Source organism: Thamnophis elegans, chromosome Z, assembly GCF_009769535.1.
Source record: "Thamnophis elegans isolate rThaEle1 chromosome Z, rThaEle1.pri, whole genome shotgun sequence".
In the NCBI taxonomy this organism is placed as follows: domain Eukaryota; kingdom Metazoa; phylum Chordata; class Lepidosauria; order Squamata; family Colubridae; genus Thamnophis; species Thamnophis elegans.
Window position 1 is genome coordinate 37109263 of NC_045558.1, and position 15075 is coordinate 37124337.

The 15075-nt window shown below is 35.2% G+C and overlaps 1 pseudogene; it reads left to right on the forward strand.

Annotated features, from left to right (window-relative positions):
- Positions 1 to 5900: 5900 nt before the first annotated feature.
- On the forward strand, positions 5901 to 6014 carry LOC116523101 (annotated as a pseudogene).
- The last annotated feature ends 9061 nt before the right edge of the window (positions 6015 to 15075 follow it).

Consider the following 15075-nt stretch of genomic DNA (forward strand, 5'->3'; position numbering starts at 1 on the left):
TTCCATTTATATTAGTACTGATTGCGATCATTGTATTAATTATGAATATAGAGGTTTTCATAATATAAGAGAGTCCTCAGGTTTTCTCATTATAATGTCCAAACAGTAATTCTCAGGGTGTGCCACAAATATGGAATTATTTTAAATCTGCTTCAGTGTCAATTCATTATATAAATTGCTACTTCCTATAAATGATTAAATTAGGAAAAAGGTAACCTATTTACACTGCATTTGGTTCTGTGGATACAAATGCAATGAATGAACCAATAAACGAATTCTTATAAAGTGTCATTTTACACTAGAAGAAAAATAATTCGGGCTTACATATTTACAGTAGAGAAAAATAGTACAGAATGTTTTCCCAAAAAGTTATCCAACCCAATTAAAGCATACAAATCGGGTTGGATAAGACCTCATTGTTTGATTGACTGATTTATATCCTCCTTTTTCTCAATATTTCTGGCTCCATTTCTTTCCCCCTTAAAAAAGTTCTATAAAATGGTTGGGCTGAGCAAAACAAGAACCGGTCTACAGTTTTGCAGCAAGCATCTGGATTTGGAAAAGTTCTGATCCATTGGCCCAATAGAGACCTGAAGCCTGTAGGGTGAAGTCATGGACAACTGGTGGATCATGAGTCCAACAGTTTACAGGCAATTCATTATTTTCATTACATTCTCCATACAGATTACTTTGTGGATACATTTGTGGCATCTGCTTTTGTATCAGGTGCAGAATGGCATAACATCTATGATATAAAATAAATGATCTTCCTATGAAATCATCCCTGGACTTGTGAAGTTCTGTTTGTGGAGTTTTCAGGATGAAACTGTATAGACCAGTGCTTCTCAATGTTGGCAACTAAAAGAAGTGTGAATTTCAGCTATCAACATGCTGGTTGGGAAATTCTAAGAGTTGATGTCCACACCTTTTTAAATTGCCAAGATTGAAAAACCCTGGTATAAGCTAAGCAATTGTTAAGGATGTCTGGACCCACACATATCATAGACACATACCCTTTTCATTCAAAACATCAGGTGCAAATAATTCAATTATTGCTGAGCCCATTCTATTCATTTGTGGAATCATATTCTAAATTAGGCACCTCTTTCTACAGATTTGGGTGCCGTATCGTTAAACAGAAAGGAAGTTCAGCTTTTGAGCCTTTATTATGCTGGACCTCTTTTTGAAGGGCAAGCTGTGGATAGGGTGAAATTAAGCCAATGAAGCATAAGTACAAAAGGGAGCAAGTGCGGGGGGGGGGGGAGGTTTCCAGAAAGGTACACGTTTGAGACAAAGTGACTTTAGGATATGCGGGACGCTCTGGGAAATGCCGGAGCCGAAGTGCATCAACCGCGCTAGAATCGTTTCCCGCCAGATCAGTTTGATTCACTTTCAGCAGAGCCGGGAGTGTCCCAGAAGCAGGATTGGACTCCTCCCGTTTTGTCACGCCTAACAAATCGAAAACTCGGGCCCACCGGCGGTTTAGAAATTACTGCAAATCCCCCGAAAATACCCAGGTAACAAACTGCCCTTGACAAATCGGGTGAAGCCAATGCTGCGCCCCCACGCTGGACTCTCTCTTAAGACGGATTCGAAAGCAATATCCAGGAAAACTAATTGTCTCGTGCCTCTCTCTGTTTCCATTTACCCACAAAACACTCGTCGCAAGAACACGTGCCTCATTGAAAAATCCCGCTTATCCCGGGGGAGGGGGCAGCGCAAGGCACCCTCGATTCCTGACCTTTCAAAACAACGTTCTCCGCCTTCGTATATGCGACACCGTCCCATTTAGCGAAACTTTTATTTCATCTCCCTTCGTGACCGCGTTTGCATTGTCCCAGCTGTCTGGAAAAATTCGAGTGCGCTTCGAAAGAACGTTACTTCACATTAGTTCAACAAAGTAACTTGATAAATGAAGGACTCGTGGTTATTTTTGCTCCCTTCACGCACTTCCAAAAGTCTCGTTTTGATTCTTTGATGTTTCAGATATTTAGACCCAATCCATGAGATTTCCAGTGCTTTGGTTAAAAACACGCACCCGCGCGTCAGTTTCATCTACCATTGGCGGCGGGGGGGGGGGGTGTATGTGAATTGCAAGAGGCAGTGGCTTAAACGGCAATTGAGTCTGATTCTGTGGGAAATTAGTTTTGCAGACTTTCGTTGAAAAAAAAGTTTTGTTCAACAGATGCTCTTCAGGTCGCCCCGCTGCACTGCGGATCGTCTGGGGCTGGTAAGAGTTTTCTGCACTTTTGGATCCTATTTCTTACCATGTTTATAATCGTCTGAAATCATTGTGATAATTCTTTCTAGTATTTCTTTCTGAAAAAGTTGTTGATGGCTATAGAATCTGAGAAAAAGCCGGAGTTGCAATACTAGTTTTCTGTCCCTTTCTTTTTCCAAAAGAATTTAACAACCCTGATTGAATTTTGTATGCCTTATGTTTTATCATTTCAGTTGGCAGTTCCAGTATATCGGGATGAAATGAAATGCAGCCTTCTCTATTGCTGATCTTTCTGAGGAAAATCCTTCCTTCCTTCGCTCTCTCCTTCCCTTCTCATATCTATTAATATGTAGCAGCTTTAAAGTTGCCTGTTCTGTACTGTTGTGGTATGCTGGAAAAGCTGTATTTGGCTGCAAATGTATAAACAGTTAAACTTCCACCAAAGCGAGGCTTATTTTTGAACTGATGTGAGTAAAGACGCACTGGCAATTGAGGCAACTCCCCTCCCCTCTGCCATTTATGGTAAAATACAAAATCTTACCACAATTACTTTAACTTTCATTAAGATGGTTTGGAGAAATAACTGGGCATCTCAAAGGCAAATATCTCTCTAGTGCTTCAGGTGAATTTTAAATAGGATTGGCTTTAATCTCAGATAGATGGAATGCATCCATGATTTGGGCTAAATTATCTTCCCTTATTTTCCATGGTTAATGTACCTTGAAATTTCTTCCCAACCTGTTCTTGTCAATCACTCATCATTGATGTGGGAGAAGGAGCTTTGAAAGGTGGGGGGGATAGAAAAAGCAACAAAGTTGACCATTCATTTGAGCTATAAAATGCTTCAAGCCACTAAGTGAAGGGGGTTACTTAAAATAGTTAATGTTCCAGATCAAAGACAAATGAAATATGGCACTTTAGCACTACAGATGGAAAGGATACTGTCATATTTAAAACGAATTATGCATAAGAAAAAGAGATAAAAATGGGGCTGAACTAAGCTTTTAATACTTGTGTAATGGACAGTGAGAGATACACAAAAGTAAAATGACAACAACAGTTTTTAAATGTGTTGTGTGCATCTTGTTTAGGTCTTTCATAAGCGTATCAGTCATAAGGAATGCTCTATGTTTTAAGGAGGGTCTAATTTATTTTAATTTGATAGGATTATTTATTATGGTGAATCCATAAAAAATTGTACAACTACAAAATATATACAAAATAATATATAAGAAAATAATTTCCATATATCTATATAAACATCTATATTTACATACATACATACATACATATAATATTAATATTGTTTTTGTACAGTTTGTCCAATTGTGTAGGACAAATTACTAAATGTATGAAGTATAATGTATTGATGTATTCCTATTTTAGAATATTCCTAAATGTCAGTGCTAATCAGAGCAAAATATCTTATGTTTCTGAAATGCAATTTATTTATTATTTATAAAAAAATTGGGTGATGTTTATGAAAGAATAGACAAAACAAGTGTGTGTGTGTATGTGTGTGTGTGTGTGTGTTTATACACACAAACATACACACACACATACGGGTATATATACATGTATGTGTCTCTGCATATATATGTGTGTGTGTATACATGCACACACATGTGTGTGTGATATTTTATACAGTGGTCTTTATTGATTTAAAATTACTAATACAAAATAATATAAACAAGAAAATAATAGAAAGTGCAAAGTGGGAAAAGGAGGAATTGGGTGAGAAAAGGAAAAATTAAACTAAATTAAAATAAATGGACATTTACCCCTTCAACAAGACAAATATAAACTTTTTCAATAGCTTAATCAAAATTCTGTTCATCTCATGTCTTATCTTTTATTTATTTATTTTATTTATTGGCAACTAATAATACCCCATCTTTCAATCTTAATCAGCAGATGTCCATTAAAAGCTAGAGAAATATACATGCCACACCCACACACACATATATACACATAGAAAGACATACACATATGTGATTTTATTTATTGTTCGGGAATGCCAATCAAAATTACATTATTTTTTGTTATGCCTTTGTATTAAATGTCTTAAATTCTATATTATTTTAATCCATAAATTAAGATATTCATATATGGCCAAATTCCTAATAATCACATATTCCTATCAAGATTTGTATACTAGCTTTACTTAATAATAGTGGACTTTTATAGGATTCACTGAATGGATTCCTTTTTAAAAAAATCTTCACATACAATTGACAAGGATATTACAGAAATAACAGGTACAATCATAACTTACTTACAATCTGTTAATTGTATAAATTACCCACTTAATTTTGTATTCTTCAAGGTTATTTTAATCTGAAGACATGATCTTGACAGATGCCTCTGCATCTTCTAACTATAGATTTATTAAAGGTTATGATTTATAAAGACTTTTAGAACACCCATTATTTTAAAAAATAAGTAATATAAATAAAAATGTGTGAAATTTAATAAGGAGCAACTGCAAGTTTATTTCATTGTTTGCTTTTTTAGGACCAACACTTCTGATGTCTCTGTAATCTTATCTATAGAACTTGATTTGGATAAGTACAGAGAAATGAGTCCTCCTAATGTTCACTAGTTGCATCTGCATTTCCAGGTACAACTACTTATAATATTCAAAAGATATTCTGAAAAATGGAATGACTATAATGCACCATAAGAAGTAGGAATTAAAAGAGAAAAATGCCAGATGGAATTGATACCCATCCAGAATCAGCAACAGCAATAGTCTTATATACTGTATGTGTATTATAAACTACCCAGAAGGGGACTCCAAATTCACATCTGGATTTTGACTAATTTTTAGCTTTTAAAGATGGAAGATTGTTCAATGAGTTGCTAAGGAGCCTACAGTTTTAGTTCTCTTAATTCCAAGAAGACTAATATGAATTTGAATTCTTTTACTTTGTAAAATGTTTTCTTACTATGAATAAATTTGTTTTATTGTTTATTTTTGTACAATAAAGTCACCTTATGCAAAATATGTCCTGCATTTGTACTTTTTTAAACATCATGGGTCATTTTTGCAATTAATAAATCAGTTATTTAATAGTGAACATGCTGCATCTCTGTATTTTCTTATAATGGAGTAATCTTCATTGGACTCGATAGAATTTTTTTCTGAATAGGCACATATAGGATTGCTGTTTCATTTTGCTATTCCATGTATCTGTTTAGAATTGATGAAACTGCACCTTATTAAAATAAAAACAAAATTATAACAGTCAGCATAACTGACTGTTTAATGCAATGTATGTTATTTTTAAAATGTTTTTAAAAAATATTTTTTAAAAAAATATTTAAAAAATTTCATTAAACTCAGTGATGTTTTAATTGTAATAGGGCAAAAAAGTAATAAGGCAAAAAAAAAGTTCATATTGTGGGCTTTGCTCTCAAATAAGTACAGTCAGGATCTTTCAGATATTTGTATTCCTGTTTAATTATTTCTGTTATTATATTATAAGCAATGTTTGCTAGAAGGTATAATATACTTACTCATCACATTCAACTTTTTATCTATAGATAAATTAATAATTTGATATCTTTTTCATACAGCTGCCCTTAAATATCTACAGATATTTCAATGCACAAAGTTTGAAGAAAATAAGTTTCATAATAGCTAACTTTCATAATCTACCTAAATAAGCAAAGGCATGGCTTTGCGCAGTGGCAGTATTGTACCCAATGAGGTTTTACCCAGGCGCGATTATTGTTAATTGAAAACTTTTCCCAATAGTACACGAGTAATTGCTATTATTGCTTCATGATGCCAAACTGTTTTGCTTACCAAATCTCAGTATAGGCCCGTGATGACGAACCTATGGCACATGTCCCACACGTCAGCCGTTGTCCAGCACTTGCACCTCCCACTGGCCAGCTGATTTTTGGGTTTACCCTACAGGTGGGAGATGGACGCACATACCTTTCTCCTCACTTTCTGCAGCCTGTGCCTTCTCAGATCTCCAGAGATTTCCAACCCAGCACTGTTTTGAGTTGTGAGGCTTTCCCCTCCCCTTTCATCACTGTTTTGAGAAGGGAGGTTTCTCAAAACAGTGCTGAGAGGAGGAAAATCCTCCCTTTCCCCCCTATCAATGCTATTTTGCGAAGGGAGGATTTTTCCCCTCTCAGAAGCCTCTCCTCAAAAGAGGGCTGAGAATGGGAAATCCTCCCTTTGCAAAACACCACTGGGGGAGGGGGGAGGGAGACTTTCCCCTCTTTCAGCACTGATTTGGGATGGGAGGCTTTCCCTCTCCCACAGCGCTGTTTTGGCATGGGATCTGCGGGGCAAGCGTATGGGGGTTTGCATGCACATGCGCATGGGGTGAGGGGAACATGGAAGGTGTCACACACAGATGTGCAGGGGTGGGCCATGTGGGCATTAGATTATGGTGTGGGCACGTGCACGGGAGTGGTTTGGAACCCCCCAAAAAGGGGGGAGTATGCCATCACTGGTATAGGCATACTCTCTGACCATATTCTATGAAGAAAATTTCAGCATTTGGAGACTGCTGTTTTATAAGACCCTGTTATTTGACATACATATACAGTGTATGTATAGTGGTGAAAATTCAGAAGTGAAATATAATTATATTTTATTGTCCTGAAATATTTGCAAATAATGTTAATTCTATTAATTACTTGCACTGCCATTTATCAGCAATACTTGCCTAAGATATTATTTGGTGTAAGGCTTAGTTTTTTATCCTTTATACCACAGATATAACTCTCTTACAAATCTAGTACTGTAGAATGAACAGAATTTGAATAATATCACGCCAGTATTCTGGTGCTTCCTTCTCTCTTGTTCATGAGACTCTCTATCCAAGTATTGAAAATATGACTATCTTTGTTCATTGGTGGGTCTTTTTCATTCTGTTTATGGAATATAGACTTCATTATAAGGGTTGTTTTAGAAGGTGTGTAATGTTGTTCAAAGTTGGTTGACTAAAGCAACCTATATACTCTTTAAATAAGTAAGATTTTTTGTTTAAAAATTATACTATGTATGCTTGGTGATTTATATAAGAAAAAATATAATCATAATGTATGTCTTCTGATCATGGTAGAATAGAATTTGACTTTTGAAGATGAACTTTACATTTAGGATTTATCTCTAAAAATATATATGAATACTTGTAATACCCAAAACAAAAATATAGTAGTAGATTTTTCCTAATATGTAATCTAAAATATGATTGACCTTAATATTGATAATATTGGTTAAATCAAATATATTTTAGTTTTGAATTAACTTTAAAAACATAAAGTATTTATTTCTTAAAAGGAATTGTATTTTATATCTTCACACAAAGCTACCTTTACATAATATTCTATAATATTTAATAACATTTGTTCTGTCAATTTAAATCAGGTTAGGAAACTTTTTTAGGAAGGTTAGGGAGGTTTTCTTTTTAAAGATAGCAATCGAGGTACATTTCTGTATATTTTTGGAAGATGTTTACAGAGGGCATTGGAAAATTTGTGGGATAAGGTGTTAAATCCTAAAAATAGTATGTGTATCCGTTTTATTGTTGAAAACTAGTTGGTTGTTATGTCTCTGATTCTTGGTAGTCTGTTGATTAAATGGAGTGATGTAACTTCTATTGACTGTGGAAGTTACTCTAAAAAGGAATTTTTAAGCTATGTATACATACAGTATTTCCCAAAATATTGGAATGTTTTTTAACTTTTAAAATTATATACAGTATAATGTATCTTCTAGTAACACCAAATTTTACATTACAATGGGATTCTTTTAAAATAAATTATTATGTAATGGAGTGTAAATCTATTTTAATAAAATGTTTTTGTTCATAATTTTTGTTGAATGTTGTTTTTAATTTGGGGAGTACTACACTGGGGTACACATTTCCTATTATTTGAAAAGAAAGTGAAGATTCAAGCATTTTCCATTAAAACAGAATGATTGAATTATACCATTTTACCTTTTGTCTGCATTGTTAGCATTTGGTGATTTAAGGAGCTAAAATATTTGTATGTCGCAAATACTCCCTTTTGTTAGATTGTGCCATTTGCTACCAGTTTGTTTTAGGGCTTGATATACACTGTTTTGCTTGATTAAGACTAGCTCAGCTGCATGTTAATTCCATTTTCAAATAGAGAATTGAAACTTCTTTTGCTTGTTTTATTTTAGTTGCTCATATGGAAGCATTTCACTATCTAAGATATGTGGTACAGAAATTCACAGATGTTCAATCACAACTGCAATTAAAATATCAGAACTAACACCCAAGAGCAGTGCCATTTGGCAGTACTTCCAAGCATTTCATTTCATGTTTTGGCTTCAAGGTTTTTCTCTTCTGCTAAATGCCTATAAAATTACAATCAAGACAGATTCTCATTGTGCAGACAAGAAGAGACAATGTTTGGATAATAAACTCACTTATTTCATCTGCAATAAGCTGAATAGAATTGGACTTTTGGACATTATTTAAATAAAATTTAAATTAATTTAAAAGGAATATGTTCTATTTAAACTGTTAAGGATGCAAGGTTGTGGTTTTATTTCATATTCAAGGTTTGTTAAATCTGTGACTTTATTCTGATATAAAATTGCTAACTCCTTCCCTCTCCCCCCCCCCCAAAAAACCTGGGGTTTTGTTCTGCAGCAGAACAAAGCTGCGTATGGAGTCTGTGAAGAAATGAAATGAAACAGTCACTTCTATCAGTCAGCACCAGAAACTAACTGACTGTTTGTACTGACACCACTATAAACCAAAACAAAAAAACCCAGATTCTCTGAAAATTCTCTGGAGTAGAGATATGAGTTCTTATAGGAGTTTCATAATATAAACAACTTTGTCTTGTAGGCCATACAAAAGGGGAGAAAATGGGAAAAGGAAAGTCGCCTATGCTTTAAGATCAGATTAACACAACGCCTTATATTACCCTTATATTATATTGTCCTTCACTCTAGTTTCTGTTTTCCTTTTCAAGGACCAAATCCATAAGATCCCCCTCCCCCCATACAATATCCAGAATTGTCTCTGCCTTTCCTCAACACAATCACAGAGAAAAGAAATAAGGTGCCAAAGAAAGGGTGATGGAATCTTCTGTCCCTCATATGCTTCTCAAACTATCCAGACAGTTTCTGATTCAGAATGGCTCATAAAAAGAAAAATGTTCACTTTCTTTGAAAAGAAGAAGCAGTTCAATATTTGAGGGGTTGCCACAAAGAAGAGGAGTTCAAACTTTTTTTTCCAAAGCACCAGAAGCAGTGGTGGGATTCAAATAACTTAATAACCGGTTCTCTGTCCTAATGAGTGGCTGGGTAGGCATGGCCAATTTAATGTCACTCATGCTGAGGGGTGCTTCATCTCGCCTGGCCTGTCATGACCTTGGGATGCTGCAACAGTTGTAAGTATGAAAAATGGTCAGAAGTGCCTTTTTCAGTGCTATTGTAACTTTGAATGGTCACTAAGTGTACTGTTGTAAGTCAAGGATTACCTATATAAAAATACAAAAAGCTTTTTTGCTTGCAAAAAGCTTCTCTAAATATCAATCATTAGATTAAAAATGGGAAAATACACATTGAAGATCAATGACAGTCACAGCCATCTAAACAATTCTGTCTAAATACTTTCCTTTTCATCAGCAATATATTCAATCCAGAGTTACAAATCAGGCACGGTACCAGAGCACATTGAGGAATTAAAATAGTTAATGATAAAGTTTAACTTACTCATAAAGTTAAATCCTTTAGCACAGAGTTCACACTTGGGTTACAAAATGCCAAACTACAGAGATAAATTAAAGAAGTATATAGGGGATCAAGGTTCAAGTCTCTGCCCTCCCAAGCTTAGTACATGCCACAGATATCTAAATAAACTTCAAGCCTGGTGCCATGTTACTAAGCCTTATTTTTATGAGAGAAAACTAAAATGAATTGGAGGGAGGATCCACACGCACCCTCCTATTTTAAAAAAAATCTTACTCTCAGTGAGCAATCATGTACCTTGGCCACTCTGAAGCAAAGCAAGAGACTCTTGTCCCAAAGGTGCTTTTTCATGAGGCAACTGGACTTTCTTAATTTACAGAAAGTCCAGTTACCTCTTGAAAAAGCACCTTTGGGACAACCATGACCTGGATGACTGAAGAATCACCATAGACAAGAGACTTCTGTGCTTGGTGAACTGACAAAGCACCCTTTCCCACCCAGGAGAAACAATCTTTAGATCCATTTGCACCAGTTAAAGATACCAACTGGTCTCACTTACTTCACAAGATATCCTAAGGAAATCATCCAGATTTAAGGAAAGAGCACATGCCCCCAGAAAGTCAGTAAAAAAAATCAGACAGCGTGCCAAACGTGCATCCTGCCTCTTGGAAGTATATACCAAAAGGACAGTACCAGGAGCCAGTAAAACAGTGTAAAAGGGTTGTTAAAACAACGCCTCCCCTTTAAGACCCCAATTAAAGTACCAGCCAAGGTAGGGGTGGGTGACTTCCAGAGAAGCAGCTCAGACTACATTAAGTCTAGGCATACTACCAAGAACCATTAGCTGTTACAATGTAACAAGGCTTAACCTCAGAGGCAGTTTCTGAAACACTTAAGCAGGGCAATAAAGATAAGGATTGGGCTAGAAGCAAAACAGAAACACACCAGAATGTCTCCTTCCTGCCTTCCTGACATGATTAATTCTGTAAGGTGGGAAAAACAAAAGGATGTTTCTTCCAATAGCTGGTTTGTCAAACTATTCAGAAAGTTAGGTAATGATTCTCCTTAACTGGTGTGAATCGGCTGAATCCCACCACTGACCAGAAGGCAAGACAAGAAGCAACAAATGGAAACTGAGAAGCCACCTAGGATAAATTTCCTGACAGGAAGAACAATCTATCAGTCGAACAACTAGCCTTCAGAAGTGAAGGTGCTACAAGACTGGAAGCTTTTAAGAAGGGACTGGATGAGCAGCAGGGATTGAACTAGACGCTCTCCAATGTCCCTTCCAACTCATAAAGAAGGAGGAGGAGGAAGAGGAAGAAGAAGAAGAAGAAGAAGAAGAAGAAGAAGAAGAAGAAGAAGAAGAAGAAGCCCTGTTAATGAGGAAGAAATGCAATGCTAAAGAAACAATCACCTGTAAGAACAAGGAAAACAGAGTCACCGACACAGGCTCCTTTTCTGATCACTTATGATATATATTAAAGTACTATTCCCAAATTGCATTGATTGGGATCTCATTTATTTGCACTGAGAAGCATTTGGAAAGCATGTGAATATTTTCAGAATGTAGGCAAGAAAACTTGTTTCCATTAATTGCTTTCTATAAGGAATTAGAGAATGTAAGACTGGAAGCAGTCTAAAATGGAGGAAATGATGGTTGCCTGGTTGCCTCTTGTAGCCAAGGCATGCTAATGGCTGACCTAACTTTAACAATGTCTATAACAGGGAAATAGACCTTTTTCAGGAATGATCAGATAAGCTAATTCTACTTGTAAAATTACATTAACAAAATCTTGCAAGTATAAAAATACAATTTATGTACCATCTACAGGTCCAAGAAAATAGGAAGAGCCTTTTTTGTACCTCTTGCTCTATTCACAATCCAACTACATTCTACTGTCTCTTATCTGACTATTCCCTAGGCAGTATCCCTTCACCCTATTTTCAAGAACTTTTAAGGTCACACCTACCATTACAATGTGTGTGTGTGTGTGTGTGTGTGTGTGTGTGAGTGAGTGATTTGGTGGTGGTATTGGTGTTGGTGGTAGTGGTGGCTTGTCCTGTCTAACAAATTGTCCTATTTCAGAATTATCCTTGAACATTGAATAAGGAAATTGGAAGAAAATAGCATCTGAAATACATTCTTTGGAATATTGTGATGGAAAGTAATTCTGCTAGGGTTCTGAAAGATGACATCTATTTGTGAAATTAAATTTATTTTAAAATGAAGACCATATATTTTTGATTAGTGCAGTAAATCAAATATCAAAATTCCATTAATGACTAGACACCAATATCATTTTTACGGACACGTGAATTTGGAGAGATGTGGAAAATAATATACCAATTCCATCCTTGTACTCTTGTACTGCTTTTAAACAGAAAGCAAATGACCTTAAATATTTTCAAATGTCTGCTTTGGGGCCTGCTGAAACAAATCCCCAGATGGATTTTGAATGAAGACTCATTTTGGCAATGTTACTTGGAATTTTTTCCTTTTGATTTTAATAGAAGTTGGAATAGATTCAAAATATTTTTACAAGAACATTAAAATAGTTCCTTAACTAGAATATTCATTTAATATTTCTTGACAAACAATCTAATTGATGAAAAAAATATTTTAAAGGCTTGGCCTAAAATTTTACAATCTAAATATAAATAAATGTATATAATAACAAATTAATAACATGAGGACATTTGCTTCTTGAGATATTATTTATCTCAAGCACATTTACAAGAACTAGAAAAAAAGACTCTTTGGAACTGCCAGAAGGAATGTGTTATAATTAGTGTTAATTTTTGTTAAAAATATTTCACCCAATATTTTATGAAAGTTAGGAAAATAATAGATTATTGTTCAGGCAGATCAAATAATTTATTTCAACAAATGGTATTACAAAATAGATTTTCAGATATGTCTGTTTCAGCCATAACATCAGGGACAGTATTCATTCCTACATTACCTTTCACATAATTCTGTATAAATCTGTTGATTATGTGACATCAGATCAGGGTTAATTCTTAGTGACCACAAAGATATATTTATTCCATGACAATCTATACTGAATCAGGTCTTTCAGGTCTTATAATAGCACAATCCATTGCCATTCTCAGTCTATCTACCTTAATGCCAGTTGCCCTATCTTTCGTGCTACATTTCTCAGCATTAGACCTCCTCTAAATTTTTAATCTTGGCATAAAATCTCCAAACCAGGATAATTTTATCCTGCCTCTTGTAGTTCTTATGAGAACTCTGGATTTTATTTGTTAATGATTCATTTGTTTTTTGGGGTTATTTCCATTCTCAGGAGTCTTCCCCAATGTCAAAGTTCAAAAACATCAATACCTTTCCTAGCCTGCTTCTTCTTCCATGGAGGTAATCATAGGGGATAGCTGCTAATCTATGGCGTATTTTTGACTGCTTGTTTGTTTACTGTTCAATAAATCTATACAGATACAAATTTCATATACACACATGAGTGGACACATGAGTGTACGCGCGCGCGCGCACACACACACACACACAAACGAAAGCACACATCCTTATACACTTCAAGCATTGTGCAATCTTTCTAAATATATAATCATCCTTTTTAATCATATATCATTCTGTAGCTGTGGTAACTAGATTCTTTGTTCAAAATATACCTTGACTTGAGGATGAGAATATTTGGGTCTAAAAATAGGAGATACATTTCACTGCTGATATGTCAGAAATGGCATTGATCCAGAGAAGTGGGCAAAATGTTTGTAGTTAGCCAAACATTTCTAACTAGATCTCATTAAATACAGTAAACACAGTTTGTTTGTTTTACAGCATACTAAAAATAGTTTTTTTCTACTGATATTTGCAACACTTCATTCCAAAGAAACCAAAACAAAACCATATTGCATCTGATGTAGGAATATGCTTTCAGGCATTTATTGTATATAACTGAGAAGCGCCTCCTAGCAACTAATCTTGAGCATCCATAAATTCCAATGTAGCATTACTTCCGTGGCTATATGCATGTACCACAATACACAAGGGTGTTAGCTGGATCTCTCTTATCCGGAATGGGGGGGGATTGGAATTGAAAATGCTTCCAACCTCTTTTTTGTACCACATGTCTTGAAAACCTATCCTTAGAAGAAACTGAGCCTTCTCAGATCCACTTTGCCTATCGTAAAGCATTTTACTTCCATCACTCAGTCCAGCATAATGTTTGCATTTCACTGACGTTAGTAACAGAATAGACTCATAGAAAGATAAAATGACAGAGTCATAAGACTATTATACCAGGCAATTTATTGTGGGGAATATATTGCTCTCAGGTCATGGGTGGGAAGGGAAGGAAGGAAAGGGTAAAGCTCTCAAAGCATCCTGATGCCCCGCATGGTTACTTAACTTGTGAATGTTCCATATTCAACAACTTGATAAATAGATTCAGCTTAATTGTGCTGAAGGCTTCCTTGAATTGCACTGAAATATTTTAAAGTTTCTCCAGATTTCCAAAAGTTCTAAAAAAATAAATTCCATACAATAAAGAAATGCCCCAACATCTGCATTATGCAACCTTGTAGCTTCTTCTGTTTAACTGCTCAATCCAGTAGACTCTTTCTTTAAAAATGAACAGGATCTAACTTGACCATATCAGAAATGAACTAAACAACTCTAGATTGCCACTAAGCATGGTAGCAAAGAGGTGTATTTTGTGTACCTCTCTGCTGCCATCTAATGATAACCCAAGTATTTGCTGCCTGATTATGTTAATAAAACTAAGTGAAGGTTTTCTTTGTCAGTACTATAAAATGCTGCTCTTTAATGGAGCTGTCAACTAGAAGTGATATTCTGTAGTGCATTAGTAGTGGATATTAGCCTTATCATAATTCTGTGACACAGTATTTCACAAAACAGGGCAAAAGAAGAGTTTTTCTGTGATGATCTTAATCTCAGCTGTAGAAATCACTCAGCATTCCATTTGCATTTTTCTGGCTGTATATATAATTTTGATAATATTGACTTAAATTATATTCTTAAAATGACATGGTGTTTCAGGCAGATTTGTTCTTCAAGGGGGAGACTGTTTCCAGTAGGACCCAATACTGTGATTTCTTATTAGATTGATTATATTCTTTCTCCAAGAAGCTTAAGACAGAACCCATGGTT